Raw genomic sequence first — 17,926 nt, 5'->3', positions numbered from 1 at the left:
GATACAAGTACGCTGCTCAAGCATGTTCTGTTATGCTGTGTCTTTACCCCATACTGCAGTAGCAATGGTCTTTTGTAAAGTTACTTTATGTCTAGACTGCCAAACAGCACACAGCAATGTATTGGTTTGAAAATGAGAGTGATATTTGCAGCAATAAAGAACAAACAGACCAAAACAAAAGGATAATCTATACTCTTATGCTAAACTGTTAACTGACCAGACATTAATATTATGTAGAGCATTCACAAAATGAATATCCTAATGAATGCACCCTGAAATGGAAGGAAAATTAATAAATGCTAACAAAATATTGCAGTATTCATTAGTTTCCTTTAAATAGTGAAATACTTACCTTAAGCGCACTGAAAAACCCCTGCCGCGCTAATAGGAGGCTTAGTGTGGCGGCTCCCAGAGCCTGCTTTAAAGGGTCATGAAACTCATAATTTTTCTTTATGATTTAGAAAGAGTATACCATTTTAAACAACTTTCTAATTTACTTTTATCACCTAATATGCTTCATTCAATCGATATCCTTTGCTGAAAAGCATATCTAGATAGGCTCAGTAGCTGCTGATTGGTGGCTGCACATAGATGCCTCATGTGATTGGCTCACACATGTGTATTGCTATTTCTTCAACAAAGGATATCTGAAGAATGAAGCAAATTAGATAACAGAAGTAAATTGGAAAGTTGTTTAAAATTGAATCCTCTATCTGAATCATGAAAAAAAAATTGGGTTTAATGTCCCTTTAAAGAAGAAGGTGTTTTAGCGCAGGCCTTGTGAGCCGCCGCGCTAAGCTTCCTATTAGCGCGGCCAGGGCTCTGTAAAGAAGGGGACTTGGGTAGTGCAGCTTGTGCTAAAGGTAAATATAATGCTTCTTCACCTGTAGCTTTGGAGCATTTACATTTATTTATTTATTGAAAGATAATGTAAATATTCTAGAAATATTCAGTATTGGTTATGTTTAAAATGAAACAAATACTGAATACAGCAACCAACAAATATTTGGCGAAACTAATTTCCCCAAATATTCGTTCTGAAAAATGTTACCGAACCAAATTTTTCATGTCTGTGCATGTCTTATATTGCAACAATGTTTATTTCCTAATTTTGCTTTGGAACAGTGTGCGTTAACAAGGGCATATTTATGACTAGTTATTTGTTTGACCTGGTATATTCATGTTGTTTTACTCCTACTCTTTCCCTTTTTTTTTTAATAACAAACAATACCATAATTCTTTGCACGCATACTGTTTGACACAGGCACCAATCATAAACAGACATTCATTGGGGCTTCTTTATAAGAGCAGTCTGCTCAAACGGTGTTACAAAAAATAGAGAGGGAGTTTGTAATGTCTACAATATAACATTGAGCTTTGCATTTTAGTGAAATCAAAATAAAGCTGTCACTACGATAATCTGAATCTTCCTGTAAAATAGAATGCCATGTGATAACATCACACTGTTATTTTCTAGTAGTTGTGGAACAAATCTTTCTTGATTAGCTTTTTTATTCATTGACTGACTTGCACAGATTGTCAGGCTGCTGTCACCCTGCTGATTGGCTGCCGGGTAAATGCTGCATGAAGATAACTAATGTGCGGCACACTATTGATTCTCCCTTAATGCTGAACCCAAGCTTGGTTAGAGACAACAAAAGGTAGAATTGGTTAAAGGCTAGATGTCCTGGTGACAGCTAGGGTACAAGTGTTTATATACAGCAGCCATTTTTAAATCCAGTCCATATATATATATATATATATATATAGAAAACAAAGAAAAGTCCAGACAGGGAGCTCAAAGCAAAAGTGAGTATTTATTTACAGTGTGAATAAGAAGCTCCTAAAATTATTTGTAATAGGCAAATGGCTATGATAAACAGCAGAGAAGGGGCTGGGGTGCGCGTCTGACGCGTTTCAGCTCCTTGGGAGCTTTAGTCATAGACAGAATATATATATACACGCGTGTGTGTAATCAAAGGGCACTCTTGGGACCTTATGTAAAAAAAATATTTTTATTTGTTATCCATTAAAAGTCAATCAGATGGCTACTTTTTAGCTTCAGCATAAGCCTTTGTCAAGACATTATTTATATATTATGCTTGACTGTTTCTCCACCGTGGTCCTAAATATTTGCAGAGTCACGCGTCAAACATAATATACAAATAATATATATATATATATATATACAGGGAGTGCAGAATTATTAGGCAAATGAGTATTTTGACCACATCATCCTCTTTATGCATGTTGTCTTACGCCAAGCTGTATAGGCTCGAAAGCCTACTACCAATAAAGCATATTAGGTGATGTGCATCTCTGTAATGAGAAGGGGTGTGGTCTAATGACATCAACACCCTATATCAGGTGTGCATAATTATTAGGCAACTTCCTTTCCTTTGGCAAAATGGGTCAAAAGAAGGACTTGACAGGCTCAGAAAAGTCAGAAATAGTGAGATATCTTGCAGAGGGATGCAGCACTCTTAAAATTGCAAAGTTTCTGAAGCGTGATCATCGAACAATCAAGCGTTTCATTCAAAATAGTCAACAGGGTCGCAAGAAGCGTGTGGAAAAACCAAGGCGCAAAATAACTCCCCATGAACTGAGAAAAGTCAAGCGTGCAGCTGCCAAGATGCCACTTGCCACCAGTTTGGCCATATTTCAGAGCTGCAACATCACTGGAGTGCCCAAAAGCACAAGGTGTGCAATACTCAGAGACATGGCCAAGGTAAGAAAGGCTGAAAGACGACCACCACTGAACAAGACACACAAGCTGAAACATCAAGACTGGGCCAAGAAATATCTCAAGACTGATTTTTCTAAGGTTTTATGGACTGATGAAATGAGAGTGAGTCTTGATGGGCCAGATGGATGGGCCCGTGGCTGGATTGGTAAAGGGCAGAGAGCTCCAGTCCGACTCAGACGCCAGCAAGGTGGAGGTGGAGTACTGGTTTGGGCTGGTATCATCAAAGATGAGCTTGTGGGGCCTTTTCGGGTTGAGGATGGAGTCAAGCTCAAATCCCAGTCCTACTGCCAGTTTCTGGAAGACACCTTCTTCACGCAATGTTGATGGTGAACAGATCAAAACACTGACAGAATCCATGGATGGCAGGCTTTTGAGTGTCCTTGCAAAGAAAGGTGGCTATATTGGTCACTGATTTGTTTTTGTTTTGTTTTTGAATGTCAGAAATGTATATTTGTGAATGTTGAGATGTTATATTGGTTTCACTGGTAAAAATAAATAATTGAAATGGGTATATATTTGTTTTTTGTTAAGTTGCCTAATAATTATGCACAGTAATAGTCACCTGCACACACAGATATCCCCCTAAAAAAGCTATAACTAAAAACAAACTAAAAACTACTTCCAAAACTATTCAGCTTTGATATTAATGAGTTTTTTGGGTTCATTGAGAACATGGTTGTTGTTCAATAATAAAATTAATCCTCAAAAATACAACTTGCCTAATAATTCTGCACTCCCTGTATATATATATATAAATGCAAAGGATAATCAACAGCATTAATAGTAAAACATGGTAGTTAAATCATCCTTTTTTTATATTCCCTGCTCAGTTTCTTGTAAGCTGGAGAGAAAAAAAGGTTAATTAGGACCCTATCAGGCAGTTCATATTGTATTTAATCTAATTCCAGTGGTGTCTCAGATTTTGGATGCTATAAGACAGCTGCAAAAACACGGGAAGAGTGTCTTTAATGGAATTTTTTTTTGTTCTGTGTTTTTAAAAAAACAAGCAAAAAAAACCATAATGCAGTAAATCTTTGAAAGATATTGAAGTCATTACAATTATTGTCCTCTCCTTCCAGAAGAGACTCAGTATTGATAGTTGTGATAGTGTCATTTTAGGTATAATAACACGAAAATTCTGAAAATAGAAAAAACCTCTGAGCTATGGTTCTCTGATAAGCATTATCACAACTTATCTGTAAAGAGCTCCGGCAATGTGCTTTGCCTGGTTGAACACAATTATACGCAAGACACATACTATAAATTCTCTCTCCTCTGATGTAGAATAAAAAATAATGTTATCAGTGTACTACTCCAATATCAAAGATCATTGAGTGAATCAAGTAATTATTGTGGACAATAGTTAAAGAAATTCAAATAAAATGGTTCTAATAGACTGTAAAAATGTGTAAATGTTTTTAAAGGGACACAAAACAATGTGTAATTACAAGACATGTTTTTGTCTTGCTTTAGAATAACATAACAGTATGTTTGCTGCAAATATTTTTCAATAGCCACACTCTTCACACCACTTGCCATTGGATCAACCAATTCAGCTTTGCACTTTGTTATATGATAACCTCTGTTGAACCCAGTTAGAAACAGATATATAGTATGATTAGGCTTGTTGAATATGCAGTGTGTACTTCCGTCCTCAGCTATAGGGATGGGCAAATGTTTCAAAACATTTGAAATTTAAAACCAATCTCAATACATTCATTCATTCTGATCAAATTTCAAATGTTTATATAATATTCTAACATTCTTTTTTTCACATTTTTGTTTTTGAATTTTCAATAACATTTAAACATATTTGAATAATAAAATGTTTAACTATGTATTTTACATCACATTCTCTTTCAAATTTGTTTTATCCAAATTAAATTTTTAATATTCGTTTTTTAATTAGTATTTCTAATCTACAATTCTATTTTATAAATGTAATATTCAAATTCGAATTTGAAATAGTATTCCTAGTCTACAACTTTTATAAATGTATTATTCAAATTTGAATGTTCATAATAAATCGAATATACATATTCGATTTTCAAATGTGTATATTTGATCTATTTTATACTTTTGAAATTGAAAGTGACATTTGAAAACTGTAAATAACATTAGATTATAGAATTTTTAGGAATATTCATTCTTATCAACATTCGATTATGTAAATTGAATTTCTACAATAACATTTATTCTAACATTCAAATTCGAATATAAACACATTCGCCCATCCCTACTCAGCTAAAGAAAGCCCATAAATTACTTGAAAAAGATGGAAAAATAAATAATAAAAGTATATTGTAAAGTTGTTTTACTACACACAATTTAGCATTTTATATTCCTTTATGATTCAGATAGAGCACACAATTTTAAACAACTTTTCACATTATTTCTATTATCTTAGTTGCTTAGTTCTCTTGGTATCCTTTGTTGAAAATCACACCTAGCTAGGCTGAGGAGCTGGAAGTTAGCTGCTGGTTGGGGGCTGTACATATATGTCTCTTCTCATAGGCTGTGCAAAAAAAAAAGGAAAAACTGTTGATAGAACCACTTCAAACATATTTATGCTATGCCTTTAAACGTTTCACACTTTAATATCCTTACTCAAAACAGAAAACAAACAAAAAAACAAATGTTTCTCTCATAGAGATTATAGCCCAGAATAGGTAAAGACACAAAGTGAGACTAAATGAAAACAGTGTTCCAAAACCAGATGGGAGTTGCAATCCTTAATCACTCGTTACTAGTAACCATGTGACCAATCAGTAAAGACCCAATATAGAGAAGTTCAATTTTAGACCTATACCCATCAATGTCATTAAGAAACACCTTAATAATCTAAAAATGAAAAACCAGTCTGAACCTGATCAAATTCCAGCAATGCTGTTGAAGCTCAGTGCGCCGGCAATTGTTAAACCGGTCACAAACCTAATTAACTAAGCCTTGGTGTCTGGATACATACCCAAACTCTGGAAAACTGCAAGAGTAGTGCCTATCCATAAAAGTGGGGAGTTAACATTGGTTTCTAATTATCGCCCTATATCTTTGCTCCCAGTATTGTCACAAATCTTAGAAAAATGCGTCCATACGCAATTATGTGAGTATTACCAACAATCTAACTATCTGACCCCTGATCAATCAGGTTTTCGCCCGAATCACTCCACTACAACTGCCCTCCTAAACGTTTGCAATGACATCCAAACTGGCATGGAACAAGGAGACCTAACTGGAGCTATTTTCCTTGATTTTGCAAAGGCCTTTGACACAGTAGACCACGACATACTACTGCTCAAACTAAAAAACTCTAGCATGCTGATCTTCCTTTGACCTGGTTTCGATCATATGTATCGGATCGATCACAATATGTCTCCATTTCTGACAGCGACTCCCTCCCTCTCCCAGTCACGTGTGGTGTACCCCAAGGTTCCATTCTTGGCCCCCTACTATTCACATTATTTATAAATGATCTGCCTAATGTCTGCAAATCCTCAACTGTACACATGTACGCAGATGACATGGTAATCTATGCAAACAATTCCGATCTGCCGCAGCTTGAAGCAGTGCTCCAAGACCAGTTCACAGAGGTAGAAAAGTGGATCTCAAAAAACAAACTCTTCCTAAACACTGACAAAACTGTCACAATGATCTTTGGAACGGGATCTAAATTACACAATTTTGAAAATTCCCATCTTCGCATCAAAACAAAATCCAATTGCACGCTGACCGCAGTCCACTCTTTTAAATACTTAGGTATGTTGTTAGACCCCAATCTATCTTTTGGCCTCCACATAGAAAAACTTGCATCTAAACTTTATCCAAAACTAGGTGCCCTGTACAGAAACAAATCCTGCCTCAGCCCTACAGAAAAGGAAAAGATTGTACAGCAAATGCTGATGCCTATCTTGGATTACGGGGACGTAGTATATGCACCTGCACCGCAAACTCCCCTTAATAAACTAAATACATTGTATAACTCGTTCTGCCACTTTGTGCTACAATGTAGCTACAGGACCCACCATTGCGACATGCTAAAAGAACTAAACTGGCTGTCGCTAGAATCCAGACGCACACTCCATCTTTCCTGCCTTGTGTTTAAGAGCCTTTCTGGGAAGTTCCCACCATACCTGAGCAAAATGCTCTCCCCTGCTATTCCCACCTCCTATAACCTCCGATCCAATAACAGCACATTATTTAGCTTGCCTCAATACAAAAAGAAAGCAGCTTGATCCTCCTTTTCCTACAGAGCACCACAATTTTGGAATGACCTCCCTCACATTTTAAAAACTTCCCCAAGCCAAATATCCTTTAAGAGATCCCTCTCTACATATCTGAGACTTTCAGGCCCATTTATCTAAGGGCTTGCGGACCTGATCCGACACTGCGGATCAGGTCCGCAAGACCTCGCTAAATGCGGAGAGCAATACGCTCTCCGCATTTAACATTGCACCAGCAGAGCTGCTGGTGCAACGCCGCCCCCTGCTGACTCGCGGCCAATCGGCCGCCAGCAAGGAGCTGTCAATCAAAGCGATCGTATTCGATCGGGTTGATGTCCGGCGATTCCTGTCCGCCTGTTCAGAGCAGGCAGACAGGGTTATGGAGCAGCGGTCTTTAGACCGCTGCTTCATAAGTTGTGTTTCTGGCAAGTCTGAAGCTTGATAAATGGGCCTGCAGGTCTGCTTTTCCTATGTTGCAGGGGAAGCGCAAGTGGTATAAGGTTTCTGATTCTGTTGCAATTGTGTCTAGTGTTTCTTCTCATAAGTCTGAGGAGGAAGATACTTCAGTAGCATCTGAGGGTGAGATCTTGAATTCTGATAGTGTAAATCCTTCTTCTGAACCTGAGGTTGTTTCCTTTAAGCTGGAGTACCTCCATTTGTTACTCAAGGAGGTTTTGGCTACCTTGGATGACTCTGAGGTGTCAGTCAGGGTTATATCTAAGAAATCTAGTTTACTTAATACGTTTTTTGATTTCCCTTCCTCGTGGAAGTTTTTCCTATACCAGATCGTGTTTCAGGTATTATTGCACGAGAATGGGAGAAGCCTGGGATTCATTTTTCCTCTTCTCCAATTTTTAGGAAGATGTTTCCTATTGCTGATTTTATTAAGCTCTTCCTTTAACCCCTTAACGACCAAGGACGTACGCCACACGTCCTCAAAAAAATACAGTTAATGACCGAGGACGTGTGGCGTACGTCCTTGGTCTGGAAAGCAGCTGGAAGCGATCCAGTTGCTTTCCAGTTATTGCAGTGATGCCTCGATATCGAGGCATCCTGCAATAAACCCCCTTGGCCATCCGATGCAGAGAGAGCCACTCTGTGGCCCTCTCTGCACCGGACATCGGTGGCCGGTATCGGTGGGTGGGAGCAAGTCTGGGAGGCGGGTGGGCGGCTATCGATGTGCCGAGTGGAGTGGAGGGGGGCGGGATCGGGGGCAGGACAGACGGGGGCGCGCACGGGAGCGCGCGTGTGCACGGGGGGTGGTGGGCAGGCGCGTGCACGGGGTGGGAGCGGGAGGGAACCACTACACTGCAGAAAAAAAAAGTTAAGAAATGTTAAAAAAAAATATATATTAACAAAATCAATTATGATCTAAGGGTTCTGGAAGGGGTGGGGGTTGGTCTTGGGGGGGGGGAGCTACACTACAGAAAAGGGCAATAAAAAAACCCAAAAAACATACTTTTTATTACTAAACTGGGTACTGGCAGACAGCTACAAGTACCCAAGATAGCGCCCATTAAGGCAGAGGGGGAGGGTTAGAAAGCTGTTTGGTGGGGGATCAGTGAGGTTGGGGGCTAAGGGGGATCCTACACAGCAGCATATGTAAATATGCCACACAAAAAACCCCCAAATATAGCTTTTATTTTAGTACTGGCAGAGTTTCTGCCAGTACTTAAGATGGCGGGGACAATTGTGGGGTGGGGGAGGGAAGAGAGCTGTTTGGGAGGGATCAGGGGGTCTTATGTTTTAGGTGGGAGGCTGAGCTCTACACTAAAGCTAAAATTAACCCTGCAAGCTCCCTACAAACTACATAATTAACCCCTTCACTGCTAGCCATAATACACGTGTGATGCGCAGCGGCATTTGGCGGCCTTCTAATTACCACAAAGCAACGTCAAAGCCATATATGTCTGCTATTTCTGAATAAAGGGGATCCCAGAGAAGCATTTACAACCATTTCTGCCATAATTGCACAAGCTGTTTGTAAATGATTTCAGTGAGAAACCTAAAATTGTGAAAAATTTAAAGTTTTTTTTAATTTGATCGCATTTGGCGGTGAAATGGTGGCATTAAATATACCAAAATTGGCCTAGATCAATGCTTGGGGTTGTCTACTACACTACACTAAAGCTAAAATTACCCCTAAAAGCTCCCTACATGCTCCCTAATTAACCCCTTCACTGCTGGGCATAATACACGTGTAGTGCGCAGTGGCATTTAGCAGCATTCTAATTACCAAAAAGCAACGCCAAAGCCATATATGTCTGCTATTTCTGAACAAAGGGGATCCCAGAGAATAATTTACAATAATTTAAGCCATAATTGCACAAGCTGTTTGTAAATAATTTCAGTGAGAAACCAAAAGTTTGTGAAAAAATTAGTGAAAAAGTGAACAATTTTTTGTATTTAATCGCATTTGGCGGTGAAATGGTGGCATGAAATATACCAAAATGGGCCTAGATCAATACTTTGGGATGTCTACTAAAAAAAAAATATATACATGTCAATGGATATTCAGAGATTCCTGAAAGATATCAATGTTCTAATGTAACTAGCGCTAATTTTGAAAAATAATGGTTTGAAAATAGCAAAGTGCTACTTGTATTTATGGCCCTATAACTTACAAAAAAAGCAAAGAAGATGTAAACATTGGGTATTTCTTAACTCAGGACAAAAATTAGAAACTATTTAGCATGGGTGTTTTTTGTTGATTGTAGATGTGTAACAGATTTTGGGGGTCAAAGTTAGAAAAAGTGTGTTTTTTTCCATTTTTTCCTCATATTTTATAATTTTTTTTATAGTAAATTATAAGATATGATGAAAATAATGGTATCTTTAGAAAGTCCATTTAATGGCGAGAAAAACGGTATATAATATGTGTGGGTACAGTAAATGAGTAAGAGGAAAATTTCAGCTAAACACAAACACAGCAGAAATGTAAAAATAGCCTTGGTCCCAAACGGACAGAAAGTGGAAAAGTGCTCTGGTCACTAAGGGGTTAAAGATCCTATGGATAAGAAATTGTAAGCTTTGTTTAAAAAGATTCATGTACACCAGGGGTATCAATGGCAACCTGCTGCATTTATTGCTATGGTTACTAGTGTGGCTGCATATTGGTTTGATGCATTGTCTGATTCTATTCAGCAAGATACTCCTCTTGAAGAAATTCAAGATAGAATTAAGTCTTTGAAGTTGGCTAATTCCTGTATTGCAGATGCTTCTCTACAGGTAACATTTCTAGTTTTGCCATTTTAGCTCGCAGACCTTTATGGTTAAAATCCTGGTCTGCGAATGTGTCCTCTAAGTCTAAGCTTTTTTCTATTGCTTACATGGGTAAGTCCTTGTTTGGGCCAGGTTTGAGTAAGATTATTTCTGATATTACAGGAGGGAAGGGGCATTCTCTTCCTCAGGATAAAAGAAATAAACAGAAGGGTCGGCAAAGTAATTTTCATTCTTTTTGTAACTTCTTTGGTAAATCTCTGGTAAATCTTCCTCTTCTTCCTCCAAGCAGGAACAGTCCAAGCCATCTTGGAAGTCAAATCAGTCTTGGAATAAGGGGAAGCAGTCCAGGAAGCCTGTTGCTGACTCAAAATCATCATGAATGGTCTGCCCCCAATCTGGGAATGGATCTTGTGGGGGGCAGATTCTTTCTCCGCTCAAGCTTGGGTTTGAGATGTTCAGGATCCCTGGGTGGTAGATATTGTGTCCCAGGGTTACAAACTGGAGTTCAAGAATTTTCCTCCCAGAGGCAGGTTTCTTCTCTCCAGGTTATCTGTAAACCAGATAAAAGGAGAGGTGTTTTTACGTTGTGTTCAGAATCTTTCCGACATGTGAGTGATTGTTCCTGTTCCGGTTCAGGAACAGGGTCTGTTTTTTTTTCCAATCTCTTTGTTGTTCCCAAAAAGGAGGGAACTTTCAGACCTATTTTAGATCTCAAGAGTGTAAACAAGTTTCTCAGGGTTCCGTCTTTCAAGATGGAAACTATTTGTTCCATTCTTCCTTTGGTTCAGGAAGGTCAGTTCATGACCACAGTAGATCTAAAGAATGCGTATCTGCATATTCCCATTCACAGAGATCATCACAGGTTCCTAAGATTTTCATTTCTAGACTAACATTTTCAGTTTGTAGCTCTTCCTTTTGGTCTGGCAACAGCTCCCAGAATTTTTTCAAAGGTCCTGGGAGCATTGTTGGCCGTACTTCAATTGAAGGGTGTTGCAGTGGCTCCTTATCTGGATGACATTCTAGTTCAAGCTCCATCTTTTCAATTAGCAAACTCCCACATGGAGTTGTTGTCTTTTCTGCACTCCCACGGTTGAAGGATGAATTTAGGAAAAAGCTCCTTAATTCTGATTACAAGAGTGGTGTTTTTGGGGACCATTCTCTAGAGATGACAATTTTTCTGACAGAAGCGAGAAAGTCAAAGATTTTCAATATGTGTCTTGCTCTTGAGCCCCTTCCTTGGATGTCAGTGGCTCAATGCATGAAGGTTATTGGTCTGATGGATTCAGTCATGGACATTATTACCTTTGCTCGGTTCCATCTCATAACTCTGCAGTTATGCTTGCTCAGGCAGTGTAACGGGGATTATGCAGATCAATCTCCAAAGATTGTTCTAGATCAGATGTCCAGAGATTCTCTTCCATGGTGGTTGTCTTAGGATCTTCTCTATCATGGAATTTGCTTTTGCAGGCCTGCCTGGGTGATTGTAACCACGGATGCCAGTTTGCTGGGCTGGGGTGCTGCCTGGGGTTCATTAAGGGCTCAGGGTCTATGGACTCGGGAGCAGTAGATTCTTCCAATAAATGTTTTGGAACTGAGAGCAATTTTCAATGCTCTTCTAGCCTGGCCTCAGCTAGCTTCAACCCAGTTTATCAGGTTTCAGTCGAACAACATAAGGTCAGTGGCTTACATCAATCATCAGGGAGGAACTCAGAGTTTCTTGGCCATGACAGAGGTAGCCAAGATTATTCAGTGGGCGGAGATTCACAATTGTTGGCTGTCTGTTATCCATATTGCAGGGGTGGACAATTGGGAAGCGGATTTTCTGAACAGACAGACTTTTCATCCAGAGGTATTTTCCAGCTTGTTTCTCAGTTGGGGGCAGCCGGAGTTGGATCTCATGGCATCTCATCAGAATGCCAAGTTCCCGAGGTACAGGTCGAGGTAAAAGGATCCTCAGACTGTTCTGATAGATGCTCTGGCATTTCCTTGGACTTTCAGTTTTGCATATGTGGTCCCTCCGTTTGTTCTTCTTCCTCGCAGAATCTGGTTTGCAGATCTGGTGGAGATGTCTTCCCTTCCACCTTGGCGTTTTTCATTAAAGAAGGACATGCTTCTGCAGGGTCCCTTCCTCCATCCAAATCTGGTTTCTCTGAAGCTGACTGCTTGGAGATTGAATGCTTGATTCTTTCTAAGCGTGGTTTTTCTGAGTCAGTCATTGAGACTATGATTCAGGCTCGTAAGCCTGTGACTAGGAAGATTTATTAAAAGATTTGACATAAATATTTGTATTGGTGTGAATCCAAAGGCTACTCGTAGAGTAGAGTTAGGATTGCTAGGATTTTGTCTTTTCTCCAGGAGTGTTTGGAGAAAGGTTTATCTGCTAGTACCCTGAAGGGTCAAATGTCTGCTTTATCTATTTTATTGCACAAGCACCTGGTGGATGTGCCAGATGTTCATTCTTTTTGTCAGGCCTTAGCTAGAATTTGGTGTTTAAGTCCTACTCCACCTTGGAGTCTTAATTTGGTTCTTAGAGTCCTTCAACAGGCTCCATTTGAACCTATGCATTCTTTGAATATTAAGATGTTATCGTGGAAGGTTTTGTTTCCAGTGGCTATTTCTTCGGCTCGAAGAGTTTCGGAGCTTTCAGCCTTACCCTTTAGGGGCAATGGGTAGTTTAGGATTTTTTAGTGTTAGGTTTATTTATTTTGGGGGTTTGGTGGGTGGGGGGTTGTACTGTTAGAGGGGGGATGTAGTATATTTCTTAATGCAAAAGAGCTGTTTAACTTAGGGCAATGCCCTACAAAAGGCCCTTTTAAGGGCAGCTTTTTTATTTTCATAGGGATAAGGTTTAATTTTTTTATTTTTAATAATTTGGTTTATTATTTTATGTAATGTTAGATTTTTTTGTAATTTTAGATTAATTTAAATTTAGTTTTTTTATTTTTAGGGGTTAATAGCTTAATTAGGCATATTGAGTTGTGGGGAGTTGTTGGTTTTGGGGTTAATACTTTTATTATTAGTTGCGATGTGGGGGGATTGCGGATATAGGGGTTTTGACATGTCAGGTTTATTCTTGGGAGACGGGTTAGACTTTTACGGGAGATTTAAAAAAACAATATTTTCTTAGGCGCCAGCAGTTTCTAACGTGCCATAAGTCACTGGTTACATTTCTGGACATCGCTAGTTTATCCGACTTACGGCACTTTATGAACTGCCGGTGGGGATTATGTGATTCCCCGATGTGCAAAGGGAAATTACGGGCGACGCAGGCTTCAACAGTTACGCTCAAGCTTGCACCACATATGTAATTTCGCTCCCAATGGTGGCTTAAGACTTTTGCACAGTACTATATATATGCTTTTTTTTTTTAAAAAAAAATTAATTCTGAATACTCTTGTTTAATATTTACAAGTTTGTAAACATCTGAGAATAATTTTTGCAAGAAAAATTCATAATAGGTTTAAATTAGAAAGTTGCTTAACATTGCTGCTCTCTCTGAATCATGAAAGTTTAATTTTGACTAGACTATTCCTTTAAGGCCAGAAGTGGCAGGCCAAGTAAAATATCAGAGAGGCAAAGGCAAAGGATGGAAAGAACAGTCAAAAACATCCCACAGACCACCTCCAAAGACCTACAACATCACCTTGCTGCAGATGGTGTCACTGCATCGTTCAACAATTCAGCGCACTTTGCACAAGGAGAAGCTGTATGGGAGAGTGATGTGGAAGAAGCCTTTTCTGCACACACTCCACAAACAGAGTCACTTGAGGTATGCAAATGCACATTTTGACAAGCCAGCTTCATTTTGGAAGAAGGTGCTGTGGACTGATGAAACAAAGATTGAGTTATTTGGTTATAACAAGGGGCGTTATGCATGGCGGCAAAAGAACACAGCGTTCCAAGACAAACACTTGCTACCCACAGTAAGATTTGGTGGATGTTCCATCATGCTGTGGGGCACTGTGGCCAGTGCCAGTACTGGGAATCTTGTTAAAGTTGAGGGTCGCATGGATTCCACTCTATATCAGCAGATACTTGAGAATAATGTTGAGGAATCAGTCACAATGTTGAAGTTATGCTAGGACTGGATATTTCAACAAGACAGCGACCCAACACACTACTCAAAATCTACTCTGGTATTTCTGCAGAGGAACAAGTACAATGTTCTGGAATGGCCACCCCAGTCCCCAGACCTGAATATCATTGAAAATCTGTGGGGTGATTTGAAGCGGGCTGTCCATGCTCGGCAACTATCAAACCTAACTGAAATGGAGATGTTTTGCAAGGAGGAATGGTCCAAAATACCTTCATCCAGAATCCAGACACTCATTACAGGCTATAGGAAGCGTCTAGAGACTGTTATTTCCGCTAAAGGAGGCTCTACTAAATATTGATGCAATATTTCTGTTGGGGTGCCCAAATTTATGCACCTGTCTAATTTCGTTTTGATGCATATTGCACATTTTCTGTTAATCAACTAAACCTCATTTCACTACTGAAATATTACTGTGTCCTTCAGTTTTTTGATAGATCATAATTAAATTGCTGATCCAAACACCCAATTATTTATAAATGAAAATCATGGAAATTGCCAGGGGTGCCTAAACTTTTGCATACGATGGTACATGGTTGATACATCAAGTGGCGTAGCGTGGGGGGGGGCCACAGGGGCGGTTGCCCCGGGCGCAAAATTCTGAGGGGCGCAAAATGCTTGGCTCCCAGCCTCCCCAGTCCCCACCATCTCAAGACAGTAGACAGTCACAGTCCCACTCCCAGCGGCGCTACAGGGAGGCTAAAAAATCTGACAGGCGCCTGCGCCCAGCCGTTCTGTCTCTCAAGTGAACTGTCTACTACTCTGAAGTCAAGACGTGCTGTGTAATGATTTAATTATCATAATTTTATGAGTGTAATCCTATCCGACCGTTACCTGCTGCTAGACTAGTGTTTACACCACTAGTTAGCATGGTCCACTCCCACTCCCAGCGCACATGTCAGGAGGGAGGAAGAAGTCAGAGCAGCAGAGTCAGAGTGGAGTCAGACTGACTAGCACGCCGCGCCCGCAATGATAAGGTAAATAGTGTCTACAGAAATTACCAAACTCATCACCGGGTCCGTATCAGAACCAGACCACCAGTGCCACTGACAGCCAGAATTATAATTAAATTATTATAGCCCCTGTTTTTGCCTGGACCCTGGGGAATAGGGATTGGAAATGGCAACGCACGCAAAATGCAGCTTAGCCTCTACCGTTACCCAGGTGACGTCGCAGGGCCAGCCAGCCAGCCGAGTTCCAACTTCCAAAGGACACAGAGTCTGAGCCAGCCAGCATGCCAGAGTGTGAGAGTTCAGTGATCTATGCTGCTTTAAAATGAAAGCTGGTTATTTTATTTCAAATTCATTTTTAACCTGGGTAAAATAAAAAATACAAGATGTAGATGATCTACATCTTGTATGTTTTACCCAGGTTAAAAATTAATTTAAAAAAAATAATAACTGGCTTTCACTTTAAAGCAGCATAGATCACTCTCACACTCTGGCATGCTGGCTCAGTGGTATTTTAAAAATGAAATCCCATGTTTAAATATTAAACCATAAAAAATGTAATTGTTAAGTTATATAATGTACTTACTTAATAGGCTTACCAGAAGTCCCACTTTTACTGGGATTGTCCCGGTTTGGAGGCGCTGTCCCAGTGTCCCACCCAGTTGTTCATTCTGTCCCAGTAGGGTTGCCACCTCCAGGTTTCAAATCATGTGTCCGGGTTTAAGACCACCTGAAACCCAGACACATTATTCAAAATGACTGGCCTGTGGCTCTCCAGCATAGTTGGATACTGGTACTTTGTTACATACAGCTCTGCTTAGATTAAAGGGACAGTATACTGTAAAATAGTTTTCCCTTAATGTGTTTACAATTGCTTTTTTTTACCAACTGTGGAGTAAAAAATGTATGAAAATTTGCTTTTTAAGGTTTATTTGTGAATATTAAAGCTCTGATTTTGTGTTTTGAAGCCACAACCTAATAAAATAGGTTGAGCTTGTAGGTATAATCAGATCTCATTACTGTATCACATTGTGTACATAAACAGGTTTCTTAATCTTATATCCTTCCATAAAACAATCACCAGTACTTGGAGAGAACAATGGAAAATCAGCATTTTATTACCTTTTTCTCTGCTATATCCTGCTGGGAGTATAATTTCTTCTGCTGGCTGTGTTTACAAAGCTTATCTATAGCTGGGACCTGTGGCCACAAACTTTCAGAATAGGTGGGGATACCACATGCTAAATCAACTATTTCAAATGCCAATATAAGGGTAAAGGATCTACTTGTAAACAATTTAATACACTCCAGCAGGTAAAGTGTATCATTGGGAACAAATTAAAGGGGAGAAATGTTTTGAGTAAACTGTCCCTTTAACGTTCGTGTCCTTCAAAGTTTACATTTAGTAATACAGGCTGATTGAGCAGCATAGGGTTTTTTTATTTTTTAGTACTACTTGGTTTATTTTTCTAAGAATTTAACACCCCCCCCGACCCTTGGTGTCATTGCCGGTAATACACCTTTAGGGGAATCATATGGGTATGACTAGGAAGTACAGACAGGCAGGATTTTTGGCCTGGATCTTGATTTACTTCATGCAGGATAGCATTTTGGCTATAATCTTCCTGCATTATGATATAGAGTAGCCTCTTAAACAGCTTTAGCAGGTACGTGTTTCTTTTTTACTTTCATTCAATGTTGTATTTATGCCTTATCAGTATTTGGCTCTGTTCCTTAATTAGACTCATAAAACACATATTACACTGCAGATATTAAATTGTGAAATTGATAATTATGAAAGTGATAATTATGCTTGATGTTTGGCATTATTTAGATTCTGAGATTTAGATTAATGATTTATTTGCCATGACAACGTAATGGTGCCCTTTTCACTAGAGGGTGGTGTTATGGTCTATTTAAACTGTGTGATTCACTTGTTTGACTGAGGAAGGGTAGAGTATCCACAAAACATTACACACATAAAAGCTACTACTTTAAAAGGACCGGTAATTGCCATGCCCCCTTGACCACGCTCCTGACCACACCCCCACTGGCACCGCACCAGGTGGTTCCAGTTTCACCTCTAAAAATTATGGTAAGCCTATTACTTAATGTATATAATAAAGTAATGGCTGCCTGCAACCATATTGAATCCTAATTTTTAAGGATGAATGTAGAGTTTAGAATTCTATATATATATATATAGTATATATTTTTGTTGTTAAAATAAAGCTTTGTTTGTTTTAAAACAAAAACCTGTCTCCTAAGTTGTTGAGCTGTCTCCTAGATTCAAAGCAAATTTGCCAATCCCTACTGTACTGGTGGAAGAGACTCAGTCAGTGCTAATGGATTAGGGGGGCGAAATTCTTGCCTTGCCCTGGGCGCTGAGAAGCCACGCTACGCCACTGGATACATCTGATATATTAAATATGCTCTCTTCTCTTTCTGATGAGTAAAATGAATCCTCACGTCGTAATCAGAATTTTAAGTGACAGGAATATGAACCAATAAAATCAAAGATGTGTTTTTTTTTATTTTCTAATTCCAATCACAACATGGTAGGAGAATTCTTCTAAAACACAAACAGAGGAAATCTGCATAATGCGTAAAATGCTCTATGTTTGTTTGCAAAATATATCATTTATAGCTTTATTTTTGTTCTCAAGGGAAGGATGGGAGTTAGGCTAATTCTGGAGAG

The sequence above is a fragment of the Bombina bombina genome, chromosome 6, assembly GCF_027579735.1.
Source record: "Bombina bombina isolate aBomBom1 chromosome 6, aBomBom1.pri, whole genome shotgun sequence".
Lineage (NCBI taxonomy): Eukaryota > Metazoa > Chordata > Amphibia > Anura > Bombinatoridae > Bombina > Bombina bombina.
The sequence above is the reverse complement of the archived record's forward strand: the minus strand, read 5'-3'. Positions refer to the sequence as shown.